The sequence below is a fragment of the Equus quagga genome, unplaced genomic scaffold, assembly GCF_021613505.1.
Source record: "Equus quagga isolate Etosha38 unplaced genomic scaffold, UCLA_HA_Equagga_1.0 HiC_scaffold_32_RagTag, whole genome shotgun sequence".
Classification (NCBI taxonomy): Eukaryota; Metazoa; Chordata; class Mammalia; order Perissodactyla; family Equidae; genus Equus; species Equus quagga.
In genome coordinates, this window is record NW_025793551.1 from 292,990 (window position 1) to 308,121 (window position 15,132).

The 15,132-nt window shown below is 37.6% G+C and overlaps 1 protein-coding gene across 7 annotated transcripts in view; it reads right to left on the bottom strand.

Annotated features, from left to right (window-relative positions):
- The window catches only part of LOC124232194 (lysine-specific demethylase 6A-like), a 173,640-nt gene that overhangs the window by 78,243 nt on the left and 80,265 nt on the right, over positions 1 to 15,132 (bottom strand). The gene's annotated exons all lie outside the window — the stretch shown is intronic.

The following is a 15,132-nucleotide window of genomic DNA, read 5'->3' on the forward strand; positions in this document are numbered from 1 at the left end:
AACAGAGAAACCTAAAACATACTCTTTAAAACATACTTGGAGAAACAAGGAATTTAGACATTTAAGTTCAACAACATAAAGAAAATGAAAATGTCATAATAAGGATATTTGTATTAACTGAATAGAGTCAGATCCATTCAAATAAATGTACAAAGTGAGGCTAAAAAAACGAGTTTTTACTCTAACAAATGTGACGAGAAAAGAAATAAAGGAAAACAAGCAGACTTTTTTTATCTCTGCCATATACACATAGACAGATACACAAGCATACCACAATTTAAACACAGACATCAACTCCACATCCACAAAGACACCCATATATACAAGCACAAACACTTCCCAAAGGATGCACACACACATACAGATCCAACAATTTCAGCAAATTTGCAGGATACACAAAATTAACAATCAAAAATCAGCTGTATTTCTATACATTAGGAAAAAATACAAAAAGGAAATTAAGAAAACAATTTCACTTATAATAGTATTAAAAAGAAAAAAGTAGGGGGCCAGCCCCGTGGCCCAGTGGTTAAGTTCACGTGCTCCGCTTCAGCGCCTCTGGGTTATGCCAGTTTGAATCCTGGGCACAGGCATGGCACCACTCATTAAGCCATGCTGAGGCGGCATCCCACATGCCACAACTATAAGGACCCACAACTAAAAATCCACAACGATGTACCAGGGGACTTTGGGGAGAAAAAGGAAAAAAATAAAATCTTTAAAAAAAAGACAAAAATATTCAGAATATATTTACCAGGGATGTGAAAGACTAGTACAAAATACCACATTTTCTTTATCCCTTCTCCTGTCAACGGTTGTTTCCAAACTATGGCTATTGTAAATAGTGCTAACAATGAACACAACAGTGCCAATATCTCTTTGAGATCTTGATTTCAGTTCTTTTGGAAAAACAGAAGTGGGATTGCTGGATCCTATGGTAGTTATTTTTAAATTTTTGAGGAACCTTTTTTTTTGAGGAAGATTAGCCTGAGCTAACATCTGCTGCTAATGCTCCTCTTTTTTTGCTGAGGAAGACTGGCCCTGAGCTAACATCCAAGCCCACCTTCCTCTACTTTCTTTGTGGGACTCCTGCCACAGCACAGCTTGACAAGCAGTGCATAGGTCTGCACCTGGGATCTGAACCGGCGAACCCCAGGCCATGGAAGAGGAACACGTGATCTTAAACCACAGCCGCACCAGGCCAGTCTTTTTTTTTTTTTTTTCACCAGTTGAACCTGAGCTAACATTCACTGACAATCTTTTTTCTTTTTCTTCTTCTCCCCAAAGCACCCTAGTACACAGTTCTATATTCTAGCAGTAGGTCCTTCTGGCTCTGTTATGTGGGATGCTGCCTCAGCATGGCTTGATGAGCAGAGTGTAGGTCTGTTCCCAGGATCCAAACTGACAAACAACTGGCCACTGAAGCGAATCATATGAAGTTAACCACTATGCATCCACGTGGGTCCCCAACACTTGCTATCTTTTATTTTATAACAGCTGTCTTGATAGAGATGAAGTAGTATCTCATGATTTTGATCTGCTTTTCCCTGTTGATTAATGAGTGTCTAGTGACACTGAGCAAGGTTTATAGACCTGTTGGTCATTTACATGTATCTTCTTTAGAGAAATGTCTATTCAAATATTTGCCCATTCTTAAACCAAGTTATTAGTTTCTTCTGCTATTGAGTGGTTATTGCCCAGTCTTTTTGTGCCATCCTCTCTCCTCGGGCACTTGATCAGACAATGTTGCTCTGCTATTCACAGAGTATTCAGAGCCAATTCTTGTGCAAGTGAGTGTCCAACTCCTTCTTCCTAGTCTGTCTTGGTTCAGAAGCTCTGCTGAAACCTGTCCACCATGGGTGACCCCACTGGTATTTGAAATACCTGTGGCAGAGCTTTCAGCATCACAGCAACTTGCAGTCACCACAGTATGACAGACAGTTTTCCCCAAGCAAGAAACAAATGCCAGCCATAGCAGTGAGAGCACTGAATCTTAACTGCCAGCCTACCAGGGCTGGCTGTTGAGTTGTAGAAGTTCCTTATATAATTTTGAGATTAATGCCTTACTTGATAAAGGTTTGCAAATATTAATTACCATTCTGTAAGATGACTTTTCACTCGGTTGATTGTTTCTTTTCCTACATAGAAACATTTTAGTTTGATGTGGTCCCAGTTGTTGACTTCTGATTTTGTCACCTGTCCTGTTGGCGTGGATATCCATAAAATCATTGCCAAGACTAGTATCACAAAGCTCCTCCCTTAAGTTTTCTTCTGAATTTCACATATTCAGGTCTTTAAGTCTTTAATCCATTCTGAGTTAATTTTTGTGTAAAAGATAAGGGGTCAATTTCATTCTTCAATATGGATATTCAGTTTTTGTAACATTTACTGAAGACAAATTACGTATCTTTGGCACCCGTGTTGAACATCAATAGACCATACATGCACAGATTTACTTCTGGGCTCCTATTCTGTTCCACTCATCCACGTCTTTCTTTATCCTAGTATGATATTGCTTTCATCACTAACTTCATATTACGGTAAAATAAGGAAATGTGATGTCTCCAGCTTTGTTTTCTCTCTCAAGATTGATTTGGGTATTTGTGGTCTTTTATAGTACCATTTGACTTGTAAAATTGTTCTTTATCTGTAAAAAAACGCTATTGGGATTTGGATAGAATTGCATGGAATCTGTACACCAACTTGGATGATAGGGACAATTTAATAGTTTTAAATTTCCCAATAATAAACACAGGATTTTGTCCACTTGTTTGGATTTTCTTTCATAAATGTTTTCTACTTTACAGTATACAAATCTTTTGCCACTCTAGTTAAGTTTACTTTTATAAGTAAATAAACTTTATCTAAAGTGTAAATAGTTTACTAAGTTTTTTATTATTCATGGTTCTATTTACATGAAGATATTAATGCTAAGTGGAATAAACCAGACACAGATAAACGAATGCCGCATGACTATAGTTAGATAAGATATCTGAAGTACTCAAACTCAAATTCATAGTGGTTGCCAGAACCTGGGAGAAGGTAATAATGGCAGGTTACTAATCAACAGGGATAATGTTTCAGTTTAGAAAGTTAAACTCTAGATCTGACACCTCCTGTTCAGCAATGTACACACAGTCAGCAATACTACCCTGTACACTTAAGATATTGATAAGATGGTAGATCTCATGTTAAGTGTTCTCACAATAAAATAAACATTTTTTTAAAACTACAAACTTTGGGGGTCAGCCCAGTGGCGCAGTGGTTAAGTGTGCACATTCTGCTTCGGCGGCCTGGGGTTCACCAGTTCAGATACTGGGTGCAGACACGGGACCGTTTGGCAAGCCATGCTGTGGCAGGTGTCCCACGTAGAAAGTAGAGGAAGATGCGCATGGATGTTAGCTCAGGGCCAGTCTTCCTCAGCAAAAAGAGGAGGTTGGCAGCACATTAGCTCAGGGCTATATCTTCCTCAAAAAAACCCAAAAGACAGAACTACAAAACTTTATTGAAATAATTAAAGATACAAATCAATGAAAAAAATGCCATATTCATGGTTCTTAATATTCTTAATATTAAGATGACAACACTACTCAAAGCAATTAACACATTCAGTGAAATCCCGATAGAAAACCCCACTGTATTTACTGTAGAAAATTTAAAAACGATCCTAAAATCCACATGGAATTTCAAAGGACCTCAAAGTCAAACAATCTTGAAAGAAGACAACAAGTGGAGGACTTATTTATATATCCTGAATTTAAAACTTAAGTTTCTTTCATCAGCTACTATGTTATCTTTTTCTTTCACCACTACCACAAAACTACAGTAATCAAAACAGTATAATACTAGAATAATAATGTACACACAGAACAATGGAACAGAATTGAGAATCCAGGAGTAAACTTTCACATATAACGTCAACTGGCTTTCAAGAGTGGTGCCAACCATTCACTGGAGAAAGGACAGTCTTTTCAACAAACGGTGCTGGCAAAATTCAATATCCACACAGAAAAGAATTAGATTGGATCCTATCTTACATCTCATACAAAAATTAACTCCTGGCCCACGGTCTCCGGCACACAGGTCAGTGCAGAGGGCGCCCAGACTTCCCATAGACGTGCTTGGGGAAATGGTTAGAGCTCCAGCGCCGGGCTCTGCGACCCGGGGGAGGCTCCAGGATCCCCCACCTCCCTGGAGAGAAAGCCTCTGCTCGCCATTAGCAGGGAGGCCACACGCCGAATCCAGGACAAAGGGAAGCTCGCAGCGGGCAGATTCCCCGGCACGGCATCAGACCACAAGCTGCTGCTGGGCCCATGGTCTCCAGTGCACAGGTTGGTGCAAGGGGTGCCTGAACTTCCTGTGGACGTGCTTTGGGACAGGGTTGGAGCTCCAGCGCCCGGCTCTGTGGCTCGGGGGGAGGCTCACACGTCCCCCAGCAGGGAAAGCCTCTGCTCGCCATTAGCTGGGAGGCCCTGCCCAGAATCCAGAACAAAGGGATGCTCCCAGTGGACGGATTCCCTGGCACTGCACCAGACCACCAACTGCTGCTGGGCCCATGGTCTCCGGCGCATGGGTCGGTGCAGGGGGTGTCCGGACTTCCCATGGACATGCTTGGGGACTGGGTGGAGCTCCAACACCCCGCTCTGCAGCCCAGGGGGACGCTCCAGGGTCCCGCAACCCCACAGCAGGGAGGGCCTCTGCTCGCCATTGGCAGGGAGGCCCCACCCAGCATTCGGAACACCAGGAAGCTCCCTAGAGTAGAATTCCCTACAAGGCAGCAGCTTACAAGCCACCACCAGGCCCACGGACTCTGGCCATGTCCCAGATGAGGCAAGGGGCTCCCAGAGATTGCGTGAGAGTGGAGCGGGGCAGAGTGGAGCTCCAGTGAAATGGCTACATAGCCCAGGGGGAACTCCAGGTTCCTACAGCAGCCTCAGCGAAAGCCTCTGCACAGCACTAGTGGAGAGGTCCCGACTGGCATTCGCAAGTCGGGAAGGCCCTGGGGCAAAAGTAGCACAGCTAGGTGAGCTAACTACAGACTGCGGAAGATACGCATAGCTCTGCTGGGACCTAGAGAGGACAAGTGTGATCTTGTGGGCTCTGTTAGGGACAAAATAGCCATTATAGGTGATCCTGTTCCTGGCTGCTGGGAAAGCCCACAACACCACTGCAGACCACAAGGAGGGAGCGCGTCTAAGTGGGCTGCAACAGTAGGCATCAGCAGCCTGAGGCCCCCTTGCAATTGCCCACACACCACACAGGACCACTGTGATTATGACGAGGGGGCCAGGTCCAGTCATTAACAGCTGACAGGGTTCCTGGTTGGATCAGTCTAAACAGCTGCTGCCCCCCGCCCCAACACCAGTCACAACAAGTGGAAGCAGTGACTAAACTCTATCTCTTTGCGGAGGCACAAATCCACGCTATCACGCACTATGAAAAAATATATTAAATTTCCAGAACAGAAGGAAAATGATGAGCACCCAGAAAACAATGCCAAAGACAATGAAATCTATAACCTAAATGACAATGATTTCAAAACTGCCAGTATTAAAAAACTCAGCGAGTTAAAGGAGTATTCAGATAGACAACTCAATGAGTTCAGGAGCTATGTCACAAAAGAGCTTGACACTATAAAGAAGAACCAATTAGCAATACTGGAGATGAAGAACACAATGGAGGAGATTAAGAAAAATCTGGACTCTATGATGAACAGTAGGGTCGATAACATGGAGAACAGAATTAGCAATTCGGAGGATAGGAATATAGAAATGCTGCAGACAGAGGAGGAGAGAGAACTAAGAGTAAAAAGAAATGAAGGAACTCTCCAAGAATTATCCGACTCAATTAGGAGATGCAACATAAGGATTATAGGTATACCAGAGGGAGAAGAGAAGGAGAAGGGGGCAGAAGGCCTGTTCAAAGAAATAATAGCTGAGAACTTTGCAAACTTGGGAAGAGAGATGGAACTGCATGTGACAGAAGCCAACAGATCTCCAAACTTTATTAATGCAAGAAGACCAACCCCAAGGCATATAGTAGTGAGACTACCAAAAATCAACAACAAAGTGAAAATACTAAGGGAAACCAGGCAGAAGAAAATAAGTTACAAAGGGAACCCCCTAAGGCTATCAGCAGATTTCTCAGGAAACACCTTACAGGCTAGAAGAGATTGGAATGAAATATTCAAAACTCTGAAGGACAAAAACCTGCAGCCAAGAATACTCTACCCAGCGAAAATATCCTTCAAATACGATGGAGAAATAAAAACTTTCCAAGATAAACAAAAGTTAAGGGAGTTCATCGCCACAAAACCTCCTCTTCAAGAAATGCTCAGGAAGAACCTCATTCCTTGAAAAATCAAAAAAACGAAAGGGGTTACAAAATCCAGAACAAAGGAGATAAGCAGGACAGTAACACAAAGTAACAGCTCTCCATCAGGATAAAATGCAAGAGAATCGGAAAAAAAAGTGATTAATGGCAACAGTAGGCCCCCAGGTTTCAATAATCACTCTAAACGTGAATGGATTGAACTCTCCAAGGAAAAGGCACACAGTGGCAGGATGGGTCAAAGAACAAGATCCAACAATATGCTGCCTCCAGGAAACACACCTCACCCCCAAAGACAAACACAGACTCAAAGTGAAGGGATGGAAGACAATACTCCAAGCTAATAATGAGCAAGAAAGCAGGTGTTGCCATACTTATATCAGATGAAGTAGACTTCAAAGCAAAACAGATAAAGAAAGACAAAGAGGGGCAGTATATAATGATAAAAGGGACGCTCCACCAAGATGGCATAACACTTACAAATATATATGCACCTAACATAGAAGCACCAAAATTCGTAAGGAAACTATTAACAAAACTAAAAGGAGACATCAACAGCAATACAATAATAGTAGGGGACCTCAACACCCCATTAACACCAATGGACAGATCATCCAGACAGAAAATCAACAAGGAAATTATAGAATTAAATGAAAAATTAGATCAGATGGACCTAATAGATATATATAGTACACATCATCCAAAAACAGCAGGTTACACATTCTTCTCAAGTGTGCATGGAACATTCTAAAGGACAGACCATATCATGGGAAACAAAGCAAGCATCAATAAGTTCAAGAGGGTTCAAATAATATCAAGCATCTTTTCTGATCATAATGCTATGAAACTAGAAATCAACTACAAGAATAAAGCTGGGAAAGGGCCGAAAATGTGGAGACAAAACAACATGCTACTGAACAAACAATGGATTATTGAAGAAATTAAAGAAGAAATCAAACATTATCTGGAGACAAATGAAAATGAAAACACATCATACCAAATGATTTGGGAACGCAGCAAAGGCAGTCCTAAGAGGGAAATTCATTGCAATACAGGCTCACCTCAATAAGAAAGAAAAATCTTACATAAAGAAACTCAAACGACACCTAACAGAATTAGAAAAAGAAAAACAAACAAAGCCCAAAGTCAGTAGAAGGAGGGAAATAATAAAATTTAGAGCAGAAATAAATGATATTGAAACAAAAAAGACAGTAGAAAGGATCAATGAAACAAAGAGTTGGTTCTTCAAAAAAATTAACAAAATCAAAAAACCCTTAGCCAGACTCAATAAAAAAAAAAAGAGACAAGTCTCAAATAAATAAAATTAGAAACGAGAGAGGAGAAATCACAACAGATACCAAAGAAATACAAAGGATCATAAGAGAATACTATGAAAAACTATAAGCAAACAAATTGAACAACCTAGAAGAAATGGATAAATTCCTAGACTCATACAACCTGCCCAAACTGAATCAGGAAGAAACAGAGAATCTGAATAGACCAATCACAAGTAAAGAAATAGAAAGAGTAATCAAAAACCTCCCCAAAAATAAGAGTCCAGGACCAGATGGCTTTTCTGGAGAATTCTACCAAACATTCAAAGAAGATTTAATACCTATCCCTCTCAAACTATTCCAGAAAATAGAGCAAGATGGAGCACTCCCTAATACATTCTATGAAGCCAACATCACCCTGATCCCCAAACCTGACAAGGACAACACAGAGAAGGAAAAGTACAGGCCAATATCACTGATGAACATAGATGCAAAAATCATCAACAAAATTTTGGCAAACCGAATACAGCAATATATCAAAAAGATTATACACCATGATCAAGTGGGATTTATACCAGGCACACAGGGATGGTTCAACATCCGCAAGTCAATCAACGTGATTCACTACATTAACAAAATGAGAAACAAAAACCACATGATCATCTCAAGAGAGGCAGAGAAAGCATTCGACAAGATCCAACATCCATTTATGATAAAAACCCTCAATAAAATAGGTATAGAAGGAAAGGACCTCAACATAATAAAGGCAATATATGACAAACCCACAGCCAACATCATACTCAAAGGACAAAAACTGAAGCCCATCCCTCTCAGAACAGGAACAAGACAGGGGTGCCCACTTTCACCACTCTTATTCAACATAGTACTGGAGGTTTTGGCCAGAGCAATTTGGCAGGAAAAAGAAATAAAAGTAATCCAAAAAGGCAACAAAGAAGTAAAACTCTCGCTGTTTGCAGACGACATGATCTTATATATAGAAAACCCCAAAGAATCTATTGGAAAACTTTTAGAAGTAATCAACAACTACAGCAAAGCTGCAGGGTATAAAATCAATTTACATAAATCAGTAGCATTTCTATATGCTAACAATGAACTAACAGAAAAAGATCTAAAGAACTCAATCCCATTCACGATCACAACAAAAAGAATAAAATACCTTGGGATAAATTTAACCAAGGAAGTGAAAGATCTATACAATGAAAACTACAAGAAGTTCTTGAAAGAAATCGAAGATGACATAAAGAGATGGAAAGACATTCCCTGCACATGGACTGGAAGAACAAACAGTTAAAATGTCCATACTACCTAAAGCAATCTACAGATTCAACGTTATCCCAATCAGAATTCCAATGACATTCTTTACAGAAATTGAACAAAGAATCCCAAAATTCATATGGGTCAACAAAAGACCCCGAATTGCTAAAGCAATACTGAGAAAAAAGAACACAGCTGGAGGCATCACAATCTCTGACTTCAAAACATACTACAAAGCTACAGTAATCAAAACAGCATGATACTGGTACAAAAACAGGTGCACAGATCAATGCAACAGAATTCAAAGCCCAGAAATACAACCACACATCTATGGACAGCTAATCTTTGACAAAGGAGCTGAGGGCCTGCAACGGAGGAAAGAAAGTCTCTTCAACAAATGGTGCTGGGAAAACTGGAAAGCCACATGTAAAAGAATGAAAATCAACCATTCTTTTTTCACCATTTACTAAAATAAACTCAAAATGGATCAAAGACCTAAAGATTAGGCCTGAAACAATAAGTCTTCTAGAAGAGAATATAGGCAGTACGCTCTTTGACATCAGCTTCAAAAGAATCTTTTCGGACACCACAACCCCTCAGATGAGGGAAACAATAGAAAGAATAAACAAATGGGACTTCATCAGACTAAAGAGCTTCTTCAAGGCAAGGGAAAACAGGATTGAAACAAAAAAAAACAGCCCACTAATTGGAAAAAATATTCACAAGTTATTTATCCGACGACGGGTTCATTTCCATAATATACAAATAACTCACACAACTCAACAATAAAAAATCAAACAACCCAATTACAAAATGGGCAAGGGACATGAACAGACATTTCTCCAAAGAAGATATACGGATGGCCAATAGGCACATGAAAAGATGCTCATCATCACTAATCATCAGGGAAATGCAAATCAAAACTACACTAAGATATCACCTTACACCTGTTAGAATGGCAAAAATATCCAAACCCAAGAGTGACAGATGTTGGAGAGGCTGTGGAGAAAAGGGAACCCTCATACACTGTTGGTGGGAATGGAAACTGGTGCAGCCACTATGGAAAACAGTATGGAGATTCCTCAAAAGGTTAAGAATAGAAATACCTTCTGACCCAGCCATCCCACTACTGGGTATCTATCCTAAGAACCTGAAATCAGCAATTCCAAAAGTTCCACGCACCCCTATGTTCATCGCAGCATTATTCACAATAGCCAAGTCATGGAACCAACCTAAGTGCCCAGCAACTGATGATTGGATAAAGAAGATGTGGTATATATATACAATGGAATACTACTCAGCCATAAAAAAGGACAAAGTCATCCCATTCACAACAACATGGATAGACCTTGAGGGTATTATGTTGAGTGAAATAAGCCAGACAGAGAAAGACAAACTCTGTATGAGTCCATTCATAGGTGGTAGTTAACATATGGACAAAGAGAATTGATCGGTGGTTGCCAGGGGAAAAGGGGGTGGGGGGAGGGCACTAGAGGTGAAGTGGTGTACCTACAACATGACTAACAATGATGTATAACTGTAATTTCACAAGGATGTTAACTTTCATAACCTTAATAAAAACAAAATTAACTCCTAATGAATCAAAGTCTTAAATGTAAGAGGCACAACTATACAACTTTCAGAAGACAACAAAGTGAAAAGTCTTCATGATCTTGTATTTTGAAATTATTTTTTATATGTACACCAAAACCATAGATAACAACATCATTAAACAGGATTTCACCAAAAGTAAAATTTTTGTAAATCAAAGGATACTATCAAGGGAGTGAAAACCCACAGAATGCGAGTGAAAACATACAGAATGAAAGAAAGTTGTGCAAATAATAAATCTCATAATGAATTAAGATTGAGTATATACAACTCTTAACAACAAAAATCAAACAGCCCAATCAAAACTGGGCAGAGAACTTGAATGGGCATTCCTCCAAAAAAATATGTACATGGCCAAAAAACACATGAAAAGACTCTCAAAACTCTAGTCACTAGGGAAATACACCATATCAAGAAATATTTCACAATCACTACAAAGTGTACTATCAAAAATATAGAAAATACCAAGTGTTGGCAAGAATGTGGAGAAATATGAAACCTGTGTTGCTAGTGAAAATGTAAAATGGTGCAGTCACTGTGGCTCCTCAAAAAATTACACACAGTTACCACATGACACAGGAATTCCAAAAGGTATACATGCAAAAACACTGAAAACAGGGTCTCAAATAGATACTTGTACACCAAAGTTTATAGCAGCTTTATTCACAAGTGCTAAAAAGTTTCAGAAATAATCTGAGTGTTCCCCCACAGTTGAATGGAAACAAAATTTGGTATACACATACAATGTAATCTTAGCCATAAAAAGGAACGAAATTCTGGATATCTGCTACATCATGGATGAACCTCATTATGCTAAGTGAAAAAAGCAAGACACAAAAAGACAAATATTGTATAATTCTATTTATATGAGGTATCTAGAAGATGCAAATTCAGACACAGAAAGTAGAATGGAGGTTACCAGGAACTAGAGTGAGGGGAAAATGAGGAGTTATTGCTTAATGGTTACAGATTTTCTATTTAGAGTGATGAAGAGATTTTGAATATTGGTGATAGTTACACAACACAGTGAATGTAGTTAAAGCCACTTAAAAATGGGGAAATAGTTAACTTCATAGTATGACTATTTTACCAGAATTTTTAAAATTTGAAAAAAGAAAGATAAAAACCCAAAGTTGGTAAGTATGCTCCTTTTTCAAAAAGAAGTTTTAAATATATGAATGTATTCTTATTACTTAACATGTAAATAAAGGAACTGTGAAAATGTTTAGGCATCTTCATACATAAAAGTGTTCTTTGTGGGAGAAACAGCTTGTGAACTGAAAGAGCAGAGAAAATAGCGAAGCTTGTTTATATTTTATTTTAAACTATGCAAGTTTATCCAATGAAAACACTATTATAAGCATAAAGAATATAATATCTATTGATTTATAATAATAAATATAATACAATTTATAACAATAACTAACATAAATATAAACAATACTAACATAAAAAAATAACCGAGACACTCAGGAAAATCTCCACTCAAATGATCTGCCCTACTGGAAACGGTAAAAGGAGTCCTTCAGGCTGAAATAAGAAGACACTAGAGAGAACTCGAAGCCATATGGAGAAATAAAGTAAAGTGGAAAAGGTTTCAAGTACATTCAAAAACTCAGTATTATAGTTTTGGTTTACAACTCCTCTTTTTGCTTCTATATAAAATACAAATTCCAACACAATAAATTATAAATGTATATTAATGAGCGTATAATGTAAACATGTAATTTGTAACAAAAAATGGAGGGGGGAACAGATCTATACAGAATAAACATTTTGGTATGCTACTGAAGACATTTTTTTTCCATTCAAACTAAACTGTTAAAAATTTAGGATGTTAATAATAAAGCCAATGTTAAACATATCTAAAAAATAAACAGCCAAAAAAGGATATAATCTAAATGATACACTATTTAAAAAAACACACAGAAGGCAGTAATAGAGGAAATAAGGAATACAAAAACTCTAAGGCATTAGAAAACAAACAGCAAAATGGCAGAAGGAAGTCCTTCTTTATCAATAACTACCTTAAAAGTAAGGGAGTAAACTCTCTACTCAAACATCAGAGGCTGGCAAAATGCATAAAAACAAGTTCCAGCTACATGCTGTCTACAAAAAGACACACTTTAGATCCAAAGACACAAAGGGGTCGAATTGAAAGGATGGAAAAGGACAGTCAATGTGAATAGTAACCAAGAGAGAATGGGGTGGCTATATTAATATTCAAAAAAATAAACTAAGTAAAAAACTTACACAAAAATGGACATTTTATGTTGGCCAAAAAGTTCAATTCTTGAAGATATAGCAATTAGAAACATATATACATGAAACAACAGAACCCAAAAATATAAGAAGCCAACACCAATAGGGTTAAAGAGAGAAACAACTGTACAATCAGCGTTGGAAATAACACTATCACATTTTCAATAATGAATAAAATATCTAGATAGAAGATCAATGAGAAAATAGAAAACTTGAACACACTATAAACCATTTAGACACACACACGCACATGTACACACCACACCAAAAGTACATGCCTTCTTCAAAGTGCACATGAAGTATTTCCTAGGATAGGCCACAAAAGTTTCAAATTTTTTATGTATGAAATTAAACAAATTAAACTATCCAACCTCAATGAAATAACACAAAAAGTCAAAAACAGAAAGAAAACTGATAAAAAATTACCAAAAAATTAATCAATGGGAATTAAATACCACATCCTTAATCAGCAATGAGTCAAAGAAAAAAGCACAAGAGGAATTAGAAAATACTTAGCGACAAATGAAAATAAAAACCCATAAAATAAATTTATAAGAGGCAGTGAAAGCAGTGCTCAAAGAGAAATTTATACTTGTATACAGTTACACACTAAAAGAAAACACACCTCACAATCAATAACCTAATATTACAGGTAAAGAAACTAAAAAAAGAGGAACATCCTAAACACAAAGCCATAGACAAGGAAATAATAAAGATTAGACTAGAGATGGAGAACAAGACTGACACATAAACAAAGGAGCCAAAAACTGAATCTTTCGAAAGATCAACACTGACAAACAGAGAGACTGATAAAAAAAGAAGACAAAAATAACTAATCATTAAAGTGAGACATTACTACTGATCTCATAAAGTGTTATGAGAATATTATGAAAAACTGTATGCCACAAAATTAGACAACCAAGATGAAATGGACAAATTCCTAGAGACATATAAATTATCCAAATTGACCTAAAAAGAAACAGGAAAATCTCAGCAGACCTATAAGAAGTGAAGAGACTGACTCAGTATTCAAAAATCTCCAAACAAAAAAAAGTTATGGACCAAGTGCCTTCAATGGTAAATTCTACCAAATATTAAAAGTTTCAAAAATTAACAACAGTTCTTCTCAAATGCTTTCCAAAAAATGAAGAGAGGGAACGTTTCCTAAAGCATTAAGATCACTATTATTTTGATACCAAAAGCAAAGACACTACAAGAAAACTACAGACCAATATCCTTTACGAATACTTACGGAAAAATTCTCAAAAGAATACCAGCAAATTGAATTCAGCAGCGTATTACGCACCATGACAAAGTAGAATTTATTCCCAGAATTCCATTCAAGTAATATTGTGCATTAATAGAATGAACTAAAAAAGAACATATGATCAGCTACATTGAAGCAGAAAAAGAATCTGACATAATTCAGTACCTTTTCATGATAAAAACACTCAGCAAATATGGAATACAGGGCAAATACCTCAAATTTTATGAAAAACCAAAGTCATCATTACAGCTTTATTCATATTGCCATAATTTAGAAGCAACCACGATGGCATTCATTAGGGGAACAGATAAAATGTTGTACACCCAGACAATGGAATATTATTCAGCACTAAAAAGAAATGAGCTATGAATCCATGAAATGACTTTAAGGAACATGCATGAGGGAACCTTAAAGGCCTGTTACTAAGAAAAAGAGCCATCTGAAAAGGCTACATACTATATGATTCTAACTTTACGACATTCAGAAAAAGCAAAAACTATGGAGACAGTAAAAAGATCAGTGTTTGTCTGGCATTGGGAGACGCAGTGTGGTGAAATGGTGGAGAAGAGGGGATTTTTAGAGCAGTGAAAATACTCTATATGATACCATAATGATAGATGCATGTCATTACACATTTGTCCAAACCTGCAGAATGTACAAACTAAGTGCAAACCATACTGTAAGCTATGAACTTTGGGTGATGATGATGTGTCAACGTAGTTTGAAGTGGGGAGCAACATTCTTCTGCCATGTTTCTTTTTTCATATAAACCTTAGTATCAACTTACTGATCTGCATTAGAAAGCTTCCTGTTGTTTTATTAGTATTACATTAAATGTATAAACTAACCTAGAAAGAACAGCATAATGTTGAGTTATTCTATCCAAGAACAAAGTTCAAGTTTACTTTTCTACCAGTTGAGAGAGTTTTCAGTTTGTTCTTACATAAGTTTCACGTTTCTTCCCAGATTTACTTCTAAGTATTTAGAATTCTTAGTATTACAAATGGTTTTTTCCCGTCATTATGCCCATGATTATTATTTACATATATAAAGTCTACTGTTTCCACATGTCAATGTGTGTCCCTAATTGATTTCTCTTGTCTAAATCCATTG